Source organism: Poecilia latipinna, unplaced genomic scaffold (genome assembly GCF_001443285.1).
Source record: "Poecilia latipinna isolate Pla-1442-1.1 unplaced genomic scaffold, P_latipinna-1.0 Scaffold1305, whole genome shotgun sequence".
NCBI lineage: Eukaryota > Metazoa > Chordata > Actinopteri > Cyprinodontiformes > Poeciliidae > Poecilia > Poecilia latipinna.
This window is the reverse complement of record NW_015113921.1, coordinates 67,033-86,891: the sequence shown is the minus strand read 5'-3', so window position 1 is coordinate 86,891 and position 19,859 is coordinate 67,033. Positions and strand designations below refer to the sequence as shown.

Here is a 19,859-nt window from a genome sequence, read left to right as displayed (position 1 = left end):
ACTCAGGACCTCACAGAAGATCCGACCCGGGAGGAAAGAAGCAAACCTGCGACTAAAAATGAAACGATGGCAAATCATAGAGAATGAAAAAAAGAGCAAATTTATGCAAAAAAAAAAAACAACTCAGAAAATTTGAAATGAAACACAGAGATTTCTTATAGAAAACAAGAACATTTCTCAGTTTGAAAAGTTGAAAATTTGCTAGAAATTTTTTTAGATGAATCTCATAAATTTCCTTGAAAAATCCAGGAAATTTCTGAATTTGAAAAGTTGAAAAATTGCTGGCTGGAAATTTCAGAATTTCCAAAGGTAGAAATTCTCAATTTCATAACCTAATTTTTTTCCCCAAAAAATTTCAGGGATTAATGTCAACATTTCTGAGGGTTTTTTTCTAGGAAATCTTTGGTTTTTCAAACTTAAAACTTCCTTTTTTTTTAATTTTCTAAGACTAAAAAGAGTTTCAAAAGTGCAAAATTTGCTAGACAAAAATGTAAATTTCACAGGTGGAAAATTTTCGAAAGTCTAAAACATACAATTTTGCCAAAAGCAAAAAAAAAAAAAAAAAAAACAAAAAAAAAAAAAAAAAAAGCAAAAAAAAACCTCAATCATTTTTTTTTAGAACATTTCTGGGTCAAACGCAAAGACTTTTTGTTTTAGAGGAAATGTATCTGCAATGACATAAATACACCCTCGTACAATCAGGAGAAATTAGATCCAGAAAAAAGAGCCATAAGACGAAAATATTTATATAAAACAAAAATAAACATATTTACCTCTGAATTATCCTTAGCAGACATGATTTTCTTCTTATTTTGTAAATAAATGGCTTTTGTTCACCTATCAGAGAGCAGCTCGTCTGTTTTCCAGGTATTTTCCCAGCGGATCATTTATTCTGTAAAAACTCAGAGATAAAAACAGTCAGACCTCCTTCTCCTCTTCTTCCTCCTCTTCCTCTTCCTCCTCCTCCTCCTCCTGTCAGCCCCCCTCTTTCTCTCTCTGGCTCCCCCTCAGTTCCCTCCCCCGGTTGGATGCTCGGCTCTATTTCTTTTCACTTCTTAATGTTTACTCGGACTTGCAGCGTCTTTGACACCGAGATTCGTTAGAAACCGGAACCGAACGGGCCGTTTTGTCCTCGGTTCGGTTATGAACTGAGCTCCCTCCGACCCAGGCAGCTGTTGGCCGACTTTAGGTGAGTGAATTAGATTTTTTTTTTTAAGCGAAGTGAAGCTGAAATGTGTTGTTTTTATTGTTCAGCGTGAGGTCAACGTTGGCTGCTTTACTTTACTGCAGGAGAAATGATGGGAAATAAAAACCAAAAACTGGGAACTTGCTGAGCGGAAGAAACGTGATGCGCTGGCAGCTTTTATTTCAGTAGTTAAATAACCAACTACAGCAGGAAAACCCTAAAATAAAATGCCTTCACACCGAAATGGATTTGTTTAATCTGAAACTTTAAAGTTAATTACAAGTTATAATTGTAATTTACGGATTTTGTCTTTATTTACGGTCGTTATGAGTTATCCTGTCCAGCTGTTGTATTATAATGGACTGGAAAAGCCTTAAAACTGAAAAATGGGCTTTAACGAAGTTTGACTCTTTAGATTGAACCCAGAGAAACTGTGAAATCGTCCCATCAAACAGTCCGGCGGTGATAAAAATGCTCCAGCTGTTTTTTGGCCAAATGATGGGTTTAAATCTGTTTAAGTGCTTGTTTAAAGACGCGTCTTTCACACCAAAGCGGGATTCTTTGCACTAACTTTTTCATTTTTATTGACTTCATGCAATCTGTTGGACTTCCTGGATGTTTGGATTTGACTTTATTGTTTCTAAAACTGTTTAAATTGAGTATTTGATTGGTTTTGAATGTGATTATTTTATCTTTGGACCATTCTTGTATGAATTTAGTTGATCTAATTGAGTTGAGACTGAGCTGATTCAGAGCCAGAGCCCACTGAAGAGTTTTTGGGGCCCATTTTCTACTTAAGTGAATTGAAATTGTTTTGAAAAATCTTGAATTTGATGTTTTAATAAGAAAACTATAATTTATTTACTCACTAATTTACAGCTACATAACTGTTATGAGACATAATCTGTGAAAAAAAAATTGAGCTCCTTTGCTGTTTCCCAGTCCTTACCAGAAACAACCAATCGGAGTCAGGAGGCGGGTCTTAGCACTGTGTGCTATGCTGCAGCTAGCACCTGGTTGTGAATGCTAAGGCTAGTTAGCAGAGCCACTGATGACGGCAGATAAACGGTTTATCTGTTCTTTCTCCACCACTAGCACATTTAGCAATGACTACATAAGTTGATTGACAGCACTAAGACCCGCCTCCTGGCTCTGATTGGTTGTTTTTGATGCATTTCTTCAGAGGGCAGTAGAGCTCAGGGAGGTCTTGGAGGAGATTGATCACAGATCATCTCCTGTCACAACATGGTGACAGGTTTAATAAATATGTAAATCTGCAGCGTCCCCTGTTGGCTTGGAGTGGGCTAGGATGTGGTTTAATTTACACTGATATGATTTAGTGCTCTATGTAAATAAAATGAACCCAGCTGCCCCCTGTAGGCGGGTTCAAGATGCAAATCTTAACACTGCAGCAACAAAACATGACTCACAGCCCAGAAGTGGAACATTTTTAACAGGGTTTGATGTATTTAAAACAAAACCAAAATAGTTTGGACTAAAAATGTGATTAAACCCCATCAGAGGTGGAGAAAACAGGGATGGGAGACGTAAACCGTAATGTTTGTCACAACATTTGGGATAATGTTACAGAAGTTAAAATAATGAGTTTTAAAAAAATTCACTGTAATTTACTTTTTTGGCAATAATTGTTAAACTCGACAGCCAGAAGTAAAATGAAGACCAGTGGATTAAAATCACTCATCCTTGAAACATGAAAATGATCAGATATATTTTCTCATGACTCACAGACAGGCTTGATGCTTTCATTACTGCAAAAGTATTTCCCTTAGTGTACTTACTTTAGTTAAGAGTGTTTAAAGTATTTCTGCTTGATTTGATTCAAATTTTATAAACAAACATCAGTATGTTTCATTTTCAGTGACAGATAAAAATCTGAAACGTGTGGTGTGCTTTTGTTTTCAAACCTCTGTGTCGTAACTTACTGAACTTCCTCTGAATCTGCAAATACAGCTCCAAGTTTTTTTTAAGTTTGTTCTTCTATTTCTTCACAAAACAGCTCAGTTTCAGTCTGAGGAAAATAATCCCCACTGCATGATGCTGCCACCACCTTGTTTCATCGTAGAAGTCATATGTCCTGACTGTGCAGTGTTCCCTTTCCTACGTGATTACAGTTGTGCAACTTGAGTGGATTAATTTAGGAGTATCTCAGTAAATACAAAATAAAGTAAAAATACCAAGAATGTTTTAATCGGTAGTAATAAGTACATATAAGAACAATCAGTTTAATTTATGTTATTAAAAACAAATTATAGCATAAATTTATATTTTTAAGAACTCTTTCTGAAATTCTGCCTTTAGGAAGTAACATGGCTGCTCTTTTAGCCCTTTAACATTTTTTACCAGTGTTGTTCTGAGAAGTAGCTCCTATACTGAGCTCAGCAGATCTGCAGTTCCTCCAGGTGTTTGCTAATTGCTGCTGGCTAGTCTGAAGGAGCTGAGTGGAAGCTCGAAGCTTGGAAACTGCAACTGTGAGGAGGAGCTGTGCCCTGAAGGCGGGGCTAAGTCCACCCAGGCGTTTTGTTCATCTCAATGGTTGCCATGGAGATTAAATCATTCTGAAACATCCATTAAGAATCAAGGCAACACTCCATGTTGGCAGGTTTTTGATGAGGGGATAACAGTACGACATGATGAAAAACTCAAAAAAGAGTTAATTTTACTTAACACTGGCCCTTTAAAAATTACATTTTATTTTCCTTCCATTTTGTTTCTCTTTAATTACCTCTATACAGCTATGATTTATTCTTTAAACAGAAGGTTGGTGCTGTAAGTCCTGTGATCTACCTGCTTTATTTGGGATGTTATTTCTGTGCTCAGACTCTCCGGACCTCCACAGTAAATGTTTCTGTATTTTTATCGGTGTCTGTCTCAACTTTTCTCATTGTGTTCTGTGATTTCCTGCCTTTCCCTTTCTGTGTTTCTGCCGCTTTGAAAGCCTCTCCAGATCCGAATGTGACTCATTCACGCTGTCCTCTTCTGCCAAGTCTCCTCCATCGATTAATTGCAGAGGAAGTGGCTGGGAGTGGGTCCGCTGCTTCCTCCGCCTCTCCTCTGCCCCCGTTTGCTTTTCATTAAGCCGCTCCGACTGGGTCCAGGTTCTGGAGCGAGCCGGGCTCGTGAAACGTGGCGGCTGTGTGACGGTGACTCAACCGTCATGAGCTGTCAGAGAAGTTAAGCAGAAGAAAACCCGAGCGGTTTCTGCATCCTTGGAGACAATAACGTAACTTGTCTCTGGTCCGCTCCATTTGGACTTGGTTAAGGGATAATTCTGACATGTTTTGGTCCAGAACGTTAGAAAACGTGATGCTAAAGGACAGTTTTAGCACCAAGTGAAAGCTAAACCACTGTGAACAGTCGTTTGTAGTTTGTGTTGACAGGCTGATGGATTAATGGGTAGATTTAGAGTTTGAGGATGATTAACTTCATGAGCATTGAAGCGTACTGTTTTGGCAAGAAAAAAATCATTTCTTTTTCACACTGGAGCCATAAAAATGACAATAAATCACAGCAAATTTAGCTTTGTTGCACTTCTGTGTCTGGGAATGAGAAGCTTTTTGATTAAGAAGGTTTCAGCACTTTGTGACGATATCTGCTGAAAATTGACGATTAGCTTCTGTCTGGATCTGACCTCACCTCCGTTCTGAACGTCAGCGAATTAGGGTCAACCTCAGAAAATTTCAATGAAAAGAATGTGGAAATTTCCGGGTTTCCAAAGTCGCAAATTTGCAAGAAAAAACATCAGAAATTTTTGACTTTTTTATGTCTGAGATTCAGAAGTAAAAAATGATCGAGTTTTCTGAGTCTCAAAAGTTGAACATTTTTGACATTTGAAACTCCTGAATTCCAAGTTTGTGCAACTTTTGAAACTCAGAAATTTTCTTGTTTTTCATGGAAATTCTAGAAAATACTAGCAACATTTCTATCACATTTGCCATTTTTCAAAGTCTGAAGTTTTGTTTTATTTTCTAGAAATGTCCTGAATTTTTCTATCAAATTTGCGACTTTTCAAACTACGAAGTTTCCATGTTTGTTTTTCCAAAGATTTCTGAGACTAATCTCAAAATTTCTAAGTTTTTTCTAGCAAATATTTAACTAATAAAAATTCAAAATTTGCATGTTTTTCCCCCAAAATTCTGAGATTAATCTAGCAAATTTGAGACTTAAGAAATGTCCTTGTTTTTTCTAAAATATCTGAGATTTTTTGGCTTAAATTATCTCCAACCTTTTTTCCATCTATAATGACCCAAATACGCTGTTGTGGTACGAACACCTAAAGATCTCTGGGAACTTTCTTTTTTTCTTTTTGAATTCTTCCTGAAAGCCTCCGTATTTGCCATTGTTCTCCAGTGTCGAGCTGAAGTGTGCTGAGAAACGTCTTTGTTTGCCTTCAGCCTCCTCATATGAGATCCTCATTAGCGGAGATCGGCCCTCTTTGGGCCGTTCAGAGATCAGAAACGTTAAGTCGTGTCCAACAGCTGGAGATCTGGTTTCCCAGCGTGTGTTTGTCCAGAGCAGCGTTCGGTTTCAGGCGGGGGACTGGATATGTTTTGGTAGCAGATGAAACTGGCCAGAGACACACAGGGATTTCAGAAAGCAGAGCAGAGGCTGGAGTCTTTCAGGCGAATTTGATCCTTCTGGACTTTTCTACGGTTTACTGAAAGAGCGCCGAGGCGGCAGTGACACGCTTCGACCCTACAGCTCAACACCACAGCCTGACGTCTCTGTTTGGGCGAACCAGCCGACCACAGGTAGCAGATGATTGATTTACCTGAACTCTGTAACCCAAACACATTCACGCCACCAGCCACGTCAGCTCTGCGTAACTCCGACTCGCTGAGGGTTGGGAAGAGTTTCTGCTGCCACAGGCGGAACGGACCAAGACGTAGTCTGGACGTTAGCCATCAGTTGAATTACGAAATTTGACATTTGGAAAATAAATTTGCTTAACTGAAACATGCCAATTTCGTGTTTGGTTTCGCATTTCCATTACAAATGTGTACAAAACTTTGTCGATACACACACACACACACAAGATTGCAGTGTTGCAGCGTTTCCATTACATAAGAAGTACAGTTAAAATAACACGTAAATAAGTTTGTTCAATATAAGTTTCTGGAAAACCACTTCGCCATCCTCCAACTACTTCCTGTTGTCGTCTTCTTCATGATTTTGTCAGTAGTAACATCTGGTTGTTNATGATGCGAGAAAAAAGTTTCCATTGTAGTTTTGTGAAATAAATCAGTTCTGATTCTGACGATAAACCGCCTCATCATAGTCAAAACTTATGAAAAAACTTTTTTTTAGCCAGTTTTTTTTAAATTGCTGTTTTTCCATTAAGTAAATTTATTTTTGAATTTCAAATTGTGCAATTATATTAGATTCACTTTATTTTGGTAAACCAACAACAAAAAGAAAACCAATAATTTACCGTAAATTTTATATGGACCAAATCTCCAACGTCTGACACTTTTTTAAGACGTCAGTTCTCTGATGACGTTAAAAATTTAAGTTTTTAAATATTTAAAGCATTTTTTTCCTCTGATTCTTGTGTTTTCACATCAAAGGTCTGTGGACTCGAACCTCCTTGTGTTTACATGCTGCAAAGTTTCCCAGCAGCCTTTCTGTCTCCGTGCTGCACGAAGAGTCACGAGGATGTAAACGAAGAAGCTTATTGTCTTCGTAAACGTTCCTTCTTGAAGTAAAAATAGCCCAGTTGAAAATAACAAAGGGCTGTGGGGTTTCAGAAGAAGGTGACGCTGGTGAATATTCCTACCACAGGCTTATATAAGCCTCCATATGTTCTGCAGCCGTGCAAATAATTTGGAGCAGATTGGACTGCAGCCATCATTCGGCTCCGGCTGGAGAACCCGAGCAGTTTCTTTTGGGCCTGGATCATAAAAACACGAGGGGTCGGGGGGTTTGTGGAGGCAGCCAATGGGCCGGCGGACCAACCGCAGGCTGCTTGTTCTGTGGCGAGGGTCCTTCCTGATGCTGGCGGTTGGTGGGCGGAGCCACACGAGAGACACTGTTCATTACGACTCAACCTGGCGGCGCGCACAGGGCGGCTGGGACCAGGGGGAACCTGAGAGGGTCATGTTTGTTTTCGTTGCTCGTAAAATCAAAGTTTGTCAGAGTGGAGATGAAGTATGAGCCTGTCGGTGTTCAGCACGTGAAAAACAAACGGCCTTGATGTCATGCTTGGCACCACATGGACACCAGGAGGCTTGATGTTTTCCTCCATCCACTCCTCCAGCTGTTTTAAACTCACAGCGTCCATCTTGCTTTTTATTAGACTTATTTTCCTCCGTTTCTTATTGCTTCGTTTTCCAGGCCACTTCAGAAAGACAAACTTAAGCCACGTTGAAAGATTGTCACAGTTTGTCAGCAGGCGCATTATTCAAAAGAACACGAGCTCAGCCTGGAAGAAAGGGAGTTATTAGTGAAACTGGAGCAGAGAGGGACAGAAAAGGGGGAACGGAGTCGCTGCAGGTCCGATGGTTTCATCCAGGGACTGTTTCATTTGTTGACATGTCAGAGGAAATAATTGTGGAGATGCAGCAGTGGATGAACATGTAAGATGTTTCCTTTAGGCTTCCTATCGTTTTCCGTTTGAGCTCTGCAGCGCGGATCCGGGTCCGATTCAGTTTGAGACCAAACGGATACACAAAAATCTTAACACTTAAGTCTTTTTGTTTGTTTGTTTTTACATTTTTTCATGTTTCAAACCAGAAACTAAGTGAAACTGAGGCTGGACAATATACACATTTCATATCGGTCAGTATTGGTAATTGTTGATTAGTTTTTGTTCTGAAACATCACTCCACATCATTTTTTTAAACCAGGTTGTTGCTAGGGAACCAAAAAGTGAGCTTGTTGATGCCACCAAACTTGTGGGCAGATTGAAGCTGAGCGGCTAAAGTCTTTCCTCTGCCTTCATCTCCCAGAATGCTGTGCGGTTCTGGATCAGAGTTCAGTTAATACTCTATCAGATGTATTATCTATTGATATTGATCATGTGCCGTTCGCGTTATATATTTTTACTGATTTATTGTCCAGCCCTGAAACAAAGCAGTATAATAGAGACTTTTCTGAAATTTAATTGAGCAAAGCCATACAAAATTGGCATTCTACAAATTTTTCATCACGTTAAGATTTTTTTTTATACAACATTAGAAACACACTAAAATATGCAAAAATATTTTTGTTTGGATGAAGAAAACAAACATTTTATTGTATAAAAATGCAGAAATTTAGAAATTAATCTGAACCTGTTGCACCTAAAACTATAATGAGAAGTTTTGGCTAAAATATATTTACAAATATGTTTTGATTTTAAATACATACAACACAGTTTTAGCTCAATTATTGCTCTATGTTGTTTTTTCAGTAAATTGCCTTTATACTCCAGTTAATGATTAGTCAGTTACTATATAAGTTGATGATTCTTTCAATAATTGGTTTATCTGATTAATCGTTTCAACTGCAGCACGTTGAAAATAAGAAAAGAAAGCAATGCATATGGAGCTAAATTGGGGCCTTAACATTTGTTCAAAAGAAGAAAAAAATTAAACTAAAAAATTATTTTAAGCCTGATAAAAAATGTCAAAATTACTTCTCAGATTCAGTTTGCAGTTTTTCTTCAATTAAAAATTTTTTGGCCCAAATGTAGCTCCATAAATGCATCCTTTTACATCCCATTTGCAGTTACTCTGCTTTTGTTGATCAATCTGATAAAATCCTGATAACTTACATTAAAATGCATGTCTGATAAATGTGAATACTTTGTCTGAGGTGAGTAATAAAGGTGAAGTTTTTCTTTAAGGACTAATTTCGCCTGGAAGAAGCCTCCACTTTATTAACGGTGCCAACAATAAAACTGCTTCATGCTCCTAAAATAATAAATAATTTGCAGTAGCTCTTAGAAACCTGCTGTGCCTCTCGCTGCTTCTGTTTGCCTTTTCCTGGCCAAAAAAATAAAAAGTTGTGAGTTAGCACAGTTGGCTTGATCGGATCGTGCCCACACAAGTAGACCGGCGATGTTACCCCTCCCCCACACGCTGCTGTTTGCCCAGGATGTCCTGGATCCTTCCTCAGCTTCCTGTGGTGCTGGACAGATATGCAGGTGCCAAACAAAAACGTCTCCAGAGATTTGTCTTCAGTAAAGCCTCTCCTTTTGCCACGAGGCAGCAAAAACAGACGACTGAAAGGCCCCCCGCCCGGTGGGGGCTGGAATGGTTTCAGTACAGAAAAACAGCATAAAAAAAGGCAGGAACGTCTCTAAAGGTTCACCTTCAGGCTGCACACGTGGCTCCAGTTTTGGAGAGAAGAAAATAAAGCTTTAACGTCCAGATGCTGCAGAATGGGGCCCATCTGGACCGGGGGGGGTGGGGGCGGGGGGAGTTATTAAGTGGAGGAAAAAGCTCTAAAGTGATCACCTTAATGCATTTCAGGTTTTAACTTTGTCTTCCAGAAAGGCAGCACTAATTGTGCCAGAAGAGTTTGGTCTGTAAATCAATAGGGCTGAAGTTTAGGAATTTACTACTGCGGTTTCTGGAGGTGGTACCTGCAAATGTTTGCAAAACTTTGTTGATATCAAAACTTTTTATCTAAAAATGTGTTTTCAAAGTTTTTGTGTTTCCAATAAGCAAATTTATTTTTGTGATTTCTTTGTATCTAAATTAGGGTAATTCCCAAAACTGCAATGTAAACACTTTTTTTGCATCACATAAATCCAGCGATCAACAACAGGATGTTACTACTGGCAGAAACCACAAAGTAAACAGGAAGTAGTAGAAAGATAATGAGGTGGCATGTTTTTTTAATGACCTATGGCATGAACAAGCTTATTCACATGACTTTAATGGTCTTTCTTATTTAATGTGTTTTTTTTGTTTGTTTGTTAAAGTTTTGTGTACATTTGTAATGTTAACGCAGCTATTGGCTGATAAAAGCATCTGAACTGATTTCTGAGCAGCTGCAGTTCATTTAGGATCTTCAGTTCTCTCTTCTCTCCCGGCGTCGCCTCCCTGAAGATTTACCAAACTAACACGTCTTCATGTCAGGTGTCACATGTGCAGCAGGACCTCCATCTTAGCCACCAACAGAGGAAAACAACCAGAAAATGATTCTGCGAATAGAAGCGGCAGAAAAAGCTGCCATCCAGCCGCCACTGAGGTGTCGTCTTAATCTGAAGCAGATGTGGCGACGTTCGAGACGTTACCGTAAATTACCTCCTCCTTCATCAACCACCCAGAGATTTATGTTGGAGTGGAGGCGCAGGAATGTTATCTGCAGAGAGAAATCCAAGTGCCTTGAGTCACAGTAAAACACGGCGCTTCCCGCAGACCTTCAGGGAGATCGGGGTAATGTTGTCAGTCAACGCCGGCCCCCCAGAGAGACGCAGCCGATGAAAATGTTCAGCCGTAGATCCAAACATCTGCACGCTCTCGTCCCAAACAAAGGCCACAGTGGACATTTACGGCAAAAATCAACATATATGTCGAGCTGCGCTCAGCAGGAAAGCGTTGCGTGTTCACATCTGTGTTTATGAGGATGTTTGACGCTGGGTTTTTGTGATGATTGGGCGGTTTTTCAGTCCCTGCAGGTTCAACGTTTCCTCATAGAGACTCTGATCGCCTGTTTCCTCTCATAAAACCCACGAATCAAACAAGCGATCAGAAACTGCTCACCTCAGGCCATTCAGCAGGAAACATGGATTATTTTTAGGCATGTCTAAAAACACCTTCAGTACAGAGGTAGTTGTCTTAAAAGCCTGTTTTATTTTGGTTTATTCTGGTGAAGAAGTTCTGGTGAGGATAAAAATAATCACATGATGTCTGGTCCGGTAAAAACCCAACATTTCCTTTTAGTGTAACATTGGACACCTGGTATATTTGAAAGTTACTTGAAGCTTCTAAAAATGCTTAAAACATAATAGTTCAAATATAAAATAGAACTTAATATAAATTAATACACAGCCAATAACTGGTCAAGAGGTATTTAAGCTTCCAAAGTTGCAGTTTCTGGAGAAATGTTTAGATATTCTCTATAAAAAACTTTTTTACCTTTGTTTCAGCTAAGTTTATATTTAAAGAGAAATATCAGTTGGTGGTAAAATTTTTTACTGTCCATAAACTCTGACCTGTCTCTTCAACTTAAAATTTCATCTGTAAGAAATTGCGCAGAAAAAAAAAGCGATGCATCGTCTCTGGTAAACTTTCATTTATTTTGTATTTTCCTGGGTTTTCATCTGGTTATGCTGTAATTAAATTTACTTTGCACACATTAAAAACTGATCCTTGCACATGAAATATTCGAGATAAAAAAAAGCCTGTTAAGTATGAAAAATGTAAAATGCAGCTGCAGCCACTTTCAACACTTTAATCACACACCAACCCGAAAACCTTTGTCTTTTTAAACTTCAGAGAACAATCTTTATCTTCATTCTCCATGAAACTGGATTTCCTTTGATCATTAATGCATCTCTCTTCGCTTCATATCAGTGTGTAAGTAAATTATTTCAGTTCTCATCTGCTGGGTCAGAAAGCAGTGGGAAGAACAGCCACAGAAAACAAATAAACGGGGCTGCTGCGTCTCACACAGACCTCCTGTCACACAACTTTAGTTCATTTGTAGATTTACAAACATTTACAGAACGGCCCTGGAGGTCAAAAGCCCTCAGAGCTTTTCAAAGAAGCCGTAAAAACACAAAGAGCCTCCAGTGAACGCTGAGAAATTCATCTGATTAGATGAAAAGACGAGCAATTAACTGAATTAGTGCGTTTAAGTTTCTTCGCTCCGTTCTTTGATGCTTATTTTGACTCGGCTGCCATAAAACAACCTTCTTTTTAAGAGTTTATGAAGCCACTTCTGTTGATTCTTCATTTAGTTTCTGCCTGTTAATGCAAACAGCCCAAAGACAGTAGTATTATTTATAAAGGCTGTCAGTTTAAACAAAGACTACAAAGACCGCCAACAAAAAAATCATTCACATACGCTCATTTAACCACATAAATGACGTATTTCATGATTTTTACACTTGTGTTTACTGGTTTTCATGTTCAAACTCCAGATATATAAATAACCTGTGAGTTTTTATTTAAGGAGCAGCTTTCTGTGGTCATAATGTTCTGCCTGATCAGACCACACTCATCGCTGGCATTTGTAGGGTTTCCTGAGTTTCAGTAGCAGGAAAAGATGTGGAGGAAGTTTGTGTCTGAATCAACAGATCCCTGCTGGAACAATGGCTGAGAGGATCAGCGACAAAATCCCACAGAGTCAAATAATCAGCCGGAGATCTGGGTAAAAATAAAACTCCTGCCACAAATACAGAAAACAGAGCATACAGAGTCTCTTCCTTCGATCAAAGTTCAGTTCTTGTCTCATTATCTAAACTATTTTAGTTCTAAAAAAAATTCAAAATGTTAGAGGGAGTTTAGATATTCTCTCTCATGTGACGAAGCTTCTGTCTTTTAGTTGAGACACACATGAAGCCTACATGTTTGTTACTACATGAAGTTTCTCTGCCAGTCAGCAGAAGCTTGTTATTCAGTTTGAACATTTTATAAATCCGTCTAAACACTGAAACAGGCCTGAAGCTCCTCCATGCTGTAAACACTCTGTTTCACTGAGTAGTGAAATAAGTCGTAGTCTGAGATCGGAGGCAGCTTCTCCACATCGTCTGACATGTTTTCATTCTCCATCTCATACGGGTCGAACCCGACGGCAGCCATTTTCTTCATGGATCTTTCTGTTGCAGAAAGGGTGGAGGTCATGGTTCAGCCATGCTTTGCCTACCAAGATGGCACCAGATCACTTCCTGTTCAGACTTGTGGGGTCTATGTATTCCTTCTCCAGTGGATCACAGACATTTTGGAGAGAGAGTTTGTGCAGGTCTGGTCCTGTGACTGAAGCCGCCATGTTGGATGACTAGACGTTTATCCAGTTTCCACAGGAGAGCTGAATCTGATTCGGTTCTTTGCTTTCATCGGTAAATAAGTGACATGTACGCGCCTGAACACAGTAAAAACCAACTCTGTTGGTGGTTGCTGGTTTATATCAGTGATTTTGTGATGAACCTGCTGATGTGGTGAACCCTGACCCACACGTTAATCTGTCTTACAAGCAGCTGGCCCGTAATGTCTGAGCCACTCTGCTCCGTTCCCGCTGTGTGAGTCTGCAGCACAATGCAAAGCTGTGTTTTTGGTCACAGTTTGTGGACAGCTTGTGTTTTTATTTTACAAGAACTCCGTGCATCCTCGTGCCAGCGTGATCCACAGAGCATTAGAGCACATATAATTACAGCGCCGTATGGTCATGTCCCTCTCAAACCTCAGCCAGGGCCTCCATTTTGGGTTTTCCACCATCTCGCTCGCTAGAGTTTGGGTTTCTGAAGCGGCCGGCTCGCGCTGAAGGTGAGCGGCTCGGTGAGATTTATCTCACTCTGGGTTTTTGAGGCGTTCTGACCAGCGCAGCCGCAGCCATCCAGCCTGCGGTTTCTGCAGAGTGGAGGACCAGGCAGCTGCTTGCGCCGCGACAGAGCTGCAGGCTGAAATGTGTCGGAGGGGGAGAAGAGGCCCAGATGGAGAGAAAACAACAGAGTATCAGAGTAAACCACATCACATCCCACATCTGCAAAAACCCAACACTTAATGAGTGAAAAAACAAAGATTGGTTTGTTGTTTTCTCATCAAAGTCCCCAGAGAGAGCCGTAAAAAGCCTGGTTATAAATCCACTCACTCGCTTTTAACCCGCGTTGCATTATTGGACCTCAGAGATCGGTTTGTTTGCTTGGAGAGAGGGCCGGTCCGCATGATGCTATCTGTTCATCCTGATAATCACAGCGAGGGTTAAAGAAGTCAGAGCGAAGCCAACTCACTGATTTCTGGCTCAGAATCGCTCTGGTTGGGCAACTGGTGCTGATAAAACTTGTTATTTTTGCTGTAAATCAAGAAGGTTTTAAAAGTTTTTTCAACATCCTTATTGTGTGTCTTTATAGAGCAGTTAAGAAGAATAAAAACCATTTCAACAGTAACTGTGTTTCCACTGACCATATAATTGCATAATCTGACAGTTTGAAAATAATTTTTCTTAATAAAAACAAACCAATTTGGAAAAAATAAAAAACAATCATTTTCCAAAAAACATTTTGTCTCTAGGATGAGAAACAATTTTTTTGACCGTTTGGTCCACTTGGACTTGTTATCTGCAACATTAGCTGCATTTCACAGCTAGCTAGTTCCAATTGGAACCACAAAAATAAATTGGTATGAAAATGCGCAAAATTCAATAAAACGTTTTGCCACTAGGATGAGTAACTCTTTTTTCTTTTGCTTTATTTCGCAAAAACTGCAATGGAAACATTTTTTCATATCAAACGAGTCAGTTGGTCGACAGCCGGATGTCGCTAATGGCGGAAACCACGAAGAAGACAAGAAGTGGCTGGAGGATGACGGGGTTTGTTTTTTTTAATGACTTATCGCGTGAACAAACTTATTTTAATTGAGTTTCTTATTTAATGGAAACAGCAACAGCAAAACGTCTTTTTTTTACATTGGTAGAATACTGATACAGATTTGCACACATTTATAATGGAAACACAGATTCCTTAAATGAATCTGTGGTCTTGTCTTATTTTAAGTGTACAAATATTTGCACTACAAACTAGACCGAAAATACTTTAGTGTTTTTGCAGTGAAGGGGGTAAATATTTGGCCCCTGGTAGTGGAAATGCCCCGTTAGTTAAAGGAAGTTTGCGTTTGGAGTTAAGCTCCTTCCTCCTGCCCTGCTGAGCTCCCATCAATCTCATCCAACACCCCAAGAAGACAAACTCAAGGAGAATCTTTTCCCTTCTGGGGGAGGAAGAGGAAGTTTTCCTGCAGGACTCAGGAGTTAAATCCCGACTGAACATCCACTTCAGTTGATCTGCTGGATAAATTCCTCACAAAGTTGCACGTTTCTTGAAACGGAATCAGCCGGATTAGATATTATCTAATATTTAACACTGAGTCGTCCTGAGGCACCAAACAACAGCATTGCCATGGCGACCCTATCTGCTGCTATCTGGATGCTCTGCTCTCCGTCGCCGGCCGATCTCCAGGAAAAACAACCAGCAGGAGAAAAGGAACATCAACATGGTTATTATAGTTAACTGCAGCTAACAAAATAACAAAAACTGAAACTGAGAAAAGATTTTCACAAACTGAAATAAATAAAAACAATAATTAATGGGGAAAAAAACTATAAATTACTGGAACTATATCATGCACTTATAAAACTAAAACAAACTGAAATGATAGATATAATGTGCTTCATTTGTGTATTAGCTTTTAAACTGATATGAAGTTGATTTTCCTTTTCCCCACCAGCTGTTTATGTTGGCAATTCCTGTTGTCGTCTTTGTTTTTTTTCCGTCTGTAGTAACAACCAGCTGTTGATCATGTGACTTGTGATGCAAAAATGTGTTTCCATTGCAGTTTGATAATTAAACTAATTTTGATGCGGCCAGAAAAACACCTCATTCTAAAGCCAAAACTTTTTGTTGAAGCAGATTTATTTTCAAACTCTCAAACTGTTGAATTGCATGACTTATCGCATGAACAATCGTACTCACATGTGATTTCAATTTAATTTCTTATTTAATGTAAACAGAGCGATTGTGAAAAACAGAATAGAAAGATTTGAAATGGAAATGCAGCTACAAATGTGCGCAAATCTTTGTCAATATTCTGCTAGTGTCAAAAAAACTATTTCGCAATTGTTTCCATAATTTTGTTTCCATTAAATTAGAAACATGATTAAAATCATAAGAAAATAAGTTTATTCACATGATAAATCATTAAAAACCATTCTGCGCTGTCGATAACTGCTTCCTCTTGTCGTCTTTGTTGTTTCCGCCAGTAGCGACATCAGGTTGTTAATCATCCCAAAAAAGTGTTTCCATTGCAGTTTTGGAAAATAAATCAATTAATGCAGCCAAAGAAATACTTCAAGTTTTTTCAAAACTGACATGTTTAGAAAAAAAGCAGAATATCAACAAATGTTGGCACACACACTTGGTCAATATGTCAAAAAAGCAGTTTCACAATTTTTGTATTTCCATTTAATAAGAAACATTATTAAAGTCACACATGAACAAGTTTGTTCAGGCAATAAGTTAAAAAAACAACATGCATTCATCATCCTCAAACCACTTCCTGTGTTGTTCTTCTTCGTCTCTGCCAGTAGTAACAGCCGGTTGTTGATCATGTGACTCGCCTGATGCAAAAAAGTGTTTCCTTTGCAGTTTTGCAAAATACACAAATTCTGATACAGCAAAAAACACCTCTAAACTTTTAATTGAAAAAATATTTTTTTTTTTAAATTGCTGTTTCCATTAAGTAAATTTATTTCTGTAGTTCCACTTGGAGCCATTTGAAGGTGAGGCAGCCGGTGTGGCAGATAACGAGTCCTGGTGGATGTGAGTGTGTGAAAAGTTTGACAACGGATTGAGCATCTTTCTGGTTCAAAAGGCCAGAAGTTCAGGAACTCTCAGCATTAGTTTAGCAGATAGCGGCGCTCACTCAGCGAAACGCTTCCTGCCAAGGCCTCTGCGCCTCCTCCACTGGATCTGCGATTGTCAGGGGCGCTACTCCCCCTGAAAACATCAGCTGCTTTCAGGCTGAAACTTTTCCACTCAGGATCTTTTTTCCAGAGTGGGGGTTCTGCTTTGGGTGCCACCTCTTTCTGTAAGCCTCATCATAAACACTTCAGCATGTGCATGAAGGCTCTGACATTTTGCGTTAATAATGTGGAAAATTGACAAATGTCATTAAATCTGAGGGTGTGTTGTGTTAATGTGGACTGTTTTTTGGGGTTTTTTTTTTGGGTGTGGCACTTTCTGCAGTGTTTTCTGCACGTCCCCAGAGTCTCATTAGGGGTCCCTTTCTGGCCCCCGCCCCCCACCCGCTGGACATGAAGCATGGCTGCAACCGGAGAGCGTGTGCCAGCCTCACAGCGGTTTGCAGAATCCGTCCCAAGAGCCAAGACGATAACCCAGATGCAAAGGATTATGGGTCTTACACTCAGTCACTCTGGGTTTTGTGAGGCTGTGGTCGATGTGTCACATGCAGGAATTTATTCCAGTTTTTCTGCTCTGGAGCCACTTAAGGGATTTCTTCTTTAGCAGATTTGCAGATTTTTCATGCGGATGTTTGGCTGTTGACTCCACTGGAGGAAAGTTTCAGGTTTGCGTGTTGATCCCGATCAGTCGGCGATCGTTTAAACCTCCTTAGCTCCACATCTTCAGAGGGCAGCTGGGAGTGAAATGGTGCAGAGCTTCGCTTTAATCATGAAGACTGTGACCAGCAGGTTGTCAGGAAACGTTTGGGCTGATTTCTGTCTTCTGCTCTGCGTTTCTTTTGTCTTCTGCTGGAGGTTTTTCCAGGTTGGGAGCCACAAAGCATCAGATCTGCAGCTCAGGGGCCTCAGAGGGCTGGCAGGGAGCCACGCTGCTTTCACTCAGATTTGCTCTCAATTTGAGGAAATTTTCTTTAGTTCTTATGAACTCCTGGAAAAAATGTCTGCAGCAATTGTTTATTTCTGTTTTCTTGCGTTTAAATGGCTCTTTAATGGAGTTTAACCAGCGGTTCTGGGTCCCTTGGGGGACCAGCGGTTCATTAAATCAGGTCAGCATGCAGCTGCATTAGGAGGCAAAAACCAACCCAAGAGCCATGAAATGAATTTATGTCATTCTTCTGTTACAATTATGTAAGAGTCAGAAAACACATTTAACCTAAACTATGAATTTTTACTCTTGTGTTGGAGAACATTTCTGCCAGAATACTTTGGAAAACTTTTCTGAAATATATTTTTTAAGATGAAACCTGTAGAAACTGCACAAATAACAGACATTATCAATCCATTATTTAATTCTATTTTAAAATCACCAAAGTTTGGCCTGCAGTTTTAAAGCTTTAAGTTAAAAAGAGAGACCAACAAAGTCCAATATTTCAAGTTATTGCTGCTAAAGTTGGATCTGAAAGCAACTGAATCTACCTGGATTTAGTTTTTTACATGGATCGTTCTGTACGGCAGAGCATTAGGATCATTTCAGACGAGAAGAAGAGGAGTATATTTCAGCCATAAAAAACTCAGAAATCATTTAAAAAAAACTTGGAACTGTTGAGTGTGAAGTCAAAACATTTATAGAAAAAAACATTTTTGACTTCAAACTCAGAAATTTCCAAGTTTTTTCTAGAAAATTTGAGATCGATATTAAAATTTCTAAGATTTTTGTTGTTTTGAAATTTTCTTTTTCTCTAACTAAAATGGTCCTAATGCACCACCGTAGCTCTATGTTCTGACTTTGTTTGTGCTGCATAAAGTTCAACAGTTCATCTAAGTTTGTTTGTGCCTTTTTCTGAGAAATTATAATCATTATACGTCTAATTAACCGGTCCAAAAAAAATGGAACAAATGTCATGATGTCAAAAACACAGTTTGAAATGATGCAAATTAGGCAATTTAAACATCAAAGCAAAATTAACACACAGATTAATACACACACAAAAGATGTTTTAAAAACCAAAGTGTCAGCAGCATATGATGATCTAATCTGTCTTGGACATGAAGGCGTCCAGGTTTTGGATTTTCGGTCAGAATGAAATAAAAACCAGCCTGATGCAGAACTGATGAACAAACTCGGTGTAAGCAGAGAAAGAAAAGTGCAGCAGTTGCAAGTAAAGGGAGACTTTTGTGTTTTAACATAAACCGGTGGATTTCGTGGTGGACGGCCAATTAAGAACACGATGCATAATGCAGCGGTGAGTTTAAAAAAATCTGATTTATGATTTGATCTTACTCTGCAGATTGTTCATGTGTTTTAAGAAAGACGGAGAATCGACGTTTCCAGGGTCTCCAGCTTTACGATCCTCAGAAACGTTTTTGCTCCAAGTCCAGCTAAATAAACTGATTACAGATGTAAATGTTACATGAAATGAAAAAAGGAAACGTATCTTATTCTAAGAAATATCTACTTTCACAGGAAATTTGCCTTTATTTTCAAAACAACCAACATATTATTTCTACTACTGGTTAACGTGAGGAAATCAATTCCAAATATCAATACCAAATCAATATAAGTATCTGATTGATACTTTGGTTTCAGAGTCCTTCTCAACTCTGCTGTAAAAAAATTCTGCTTTGATTTGCTCTCAAACTATATTCTTTTTCACTTTGTTTATTTAGTAAAAACTTGTAGAGGTGTGCCGATCGATCAGCCACCGATCATAATCGACCGATTTCGGTGAAAAAGTGTATGATCGGTGATCGCTGATCACTATCTCTTGTTGCCAATCACCAAAATCGATCACATTTATCTCACTTCGCAGCCTGGATAATTTAACGTCCATCAGAGACGCCATGTTGGCTCAGAGAGAGACGCCATGTGAGACGCCATGTTGGCTCGGAGAGAGACGCCATGTGAGACGCCATGTTGGCTCAGAGAGAGACGCCATGTTGGCTCAGAGAGAGACGCCATGTGAGACGCCATGTTGGCTCGGAGAGAGACGCCATGTTGACTCGCAGAGAGACGCCATGTTGGCTCGGAGAGAGACGCCATGTTGACTCGCAGAGAGACGCCATGTTGGCTCGGAGAGAGACGCCATGTTGACTC

At 39.4% G+C, this 19,859-nt stretch overlaps 1 protein-coding gene across 1 annotated transcript in view; it reads left to right on the top strand.

Moving 5' to 3' along the window:
• The first annotated feature begins 951 nt into the window (after positions 1-951).
• The window catches only part of pear1 (platelet endothelial aggregation receptor 1), a 59,342-nt gene continuing 40,434 nt past the window's right edge, over positions 952-19,859 (top strand). Inside the window, exon 1 of the mRNA XM_015055248.1 lies at positions 952-1,189. The gene's annotated coding sequence lies outside the window, so the exon portion shown is untranslated. The remainder of the gene's footprint in view (positions 1,190-19,859) is intronic.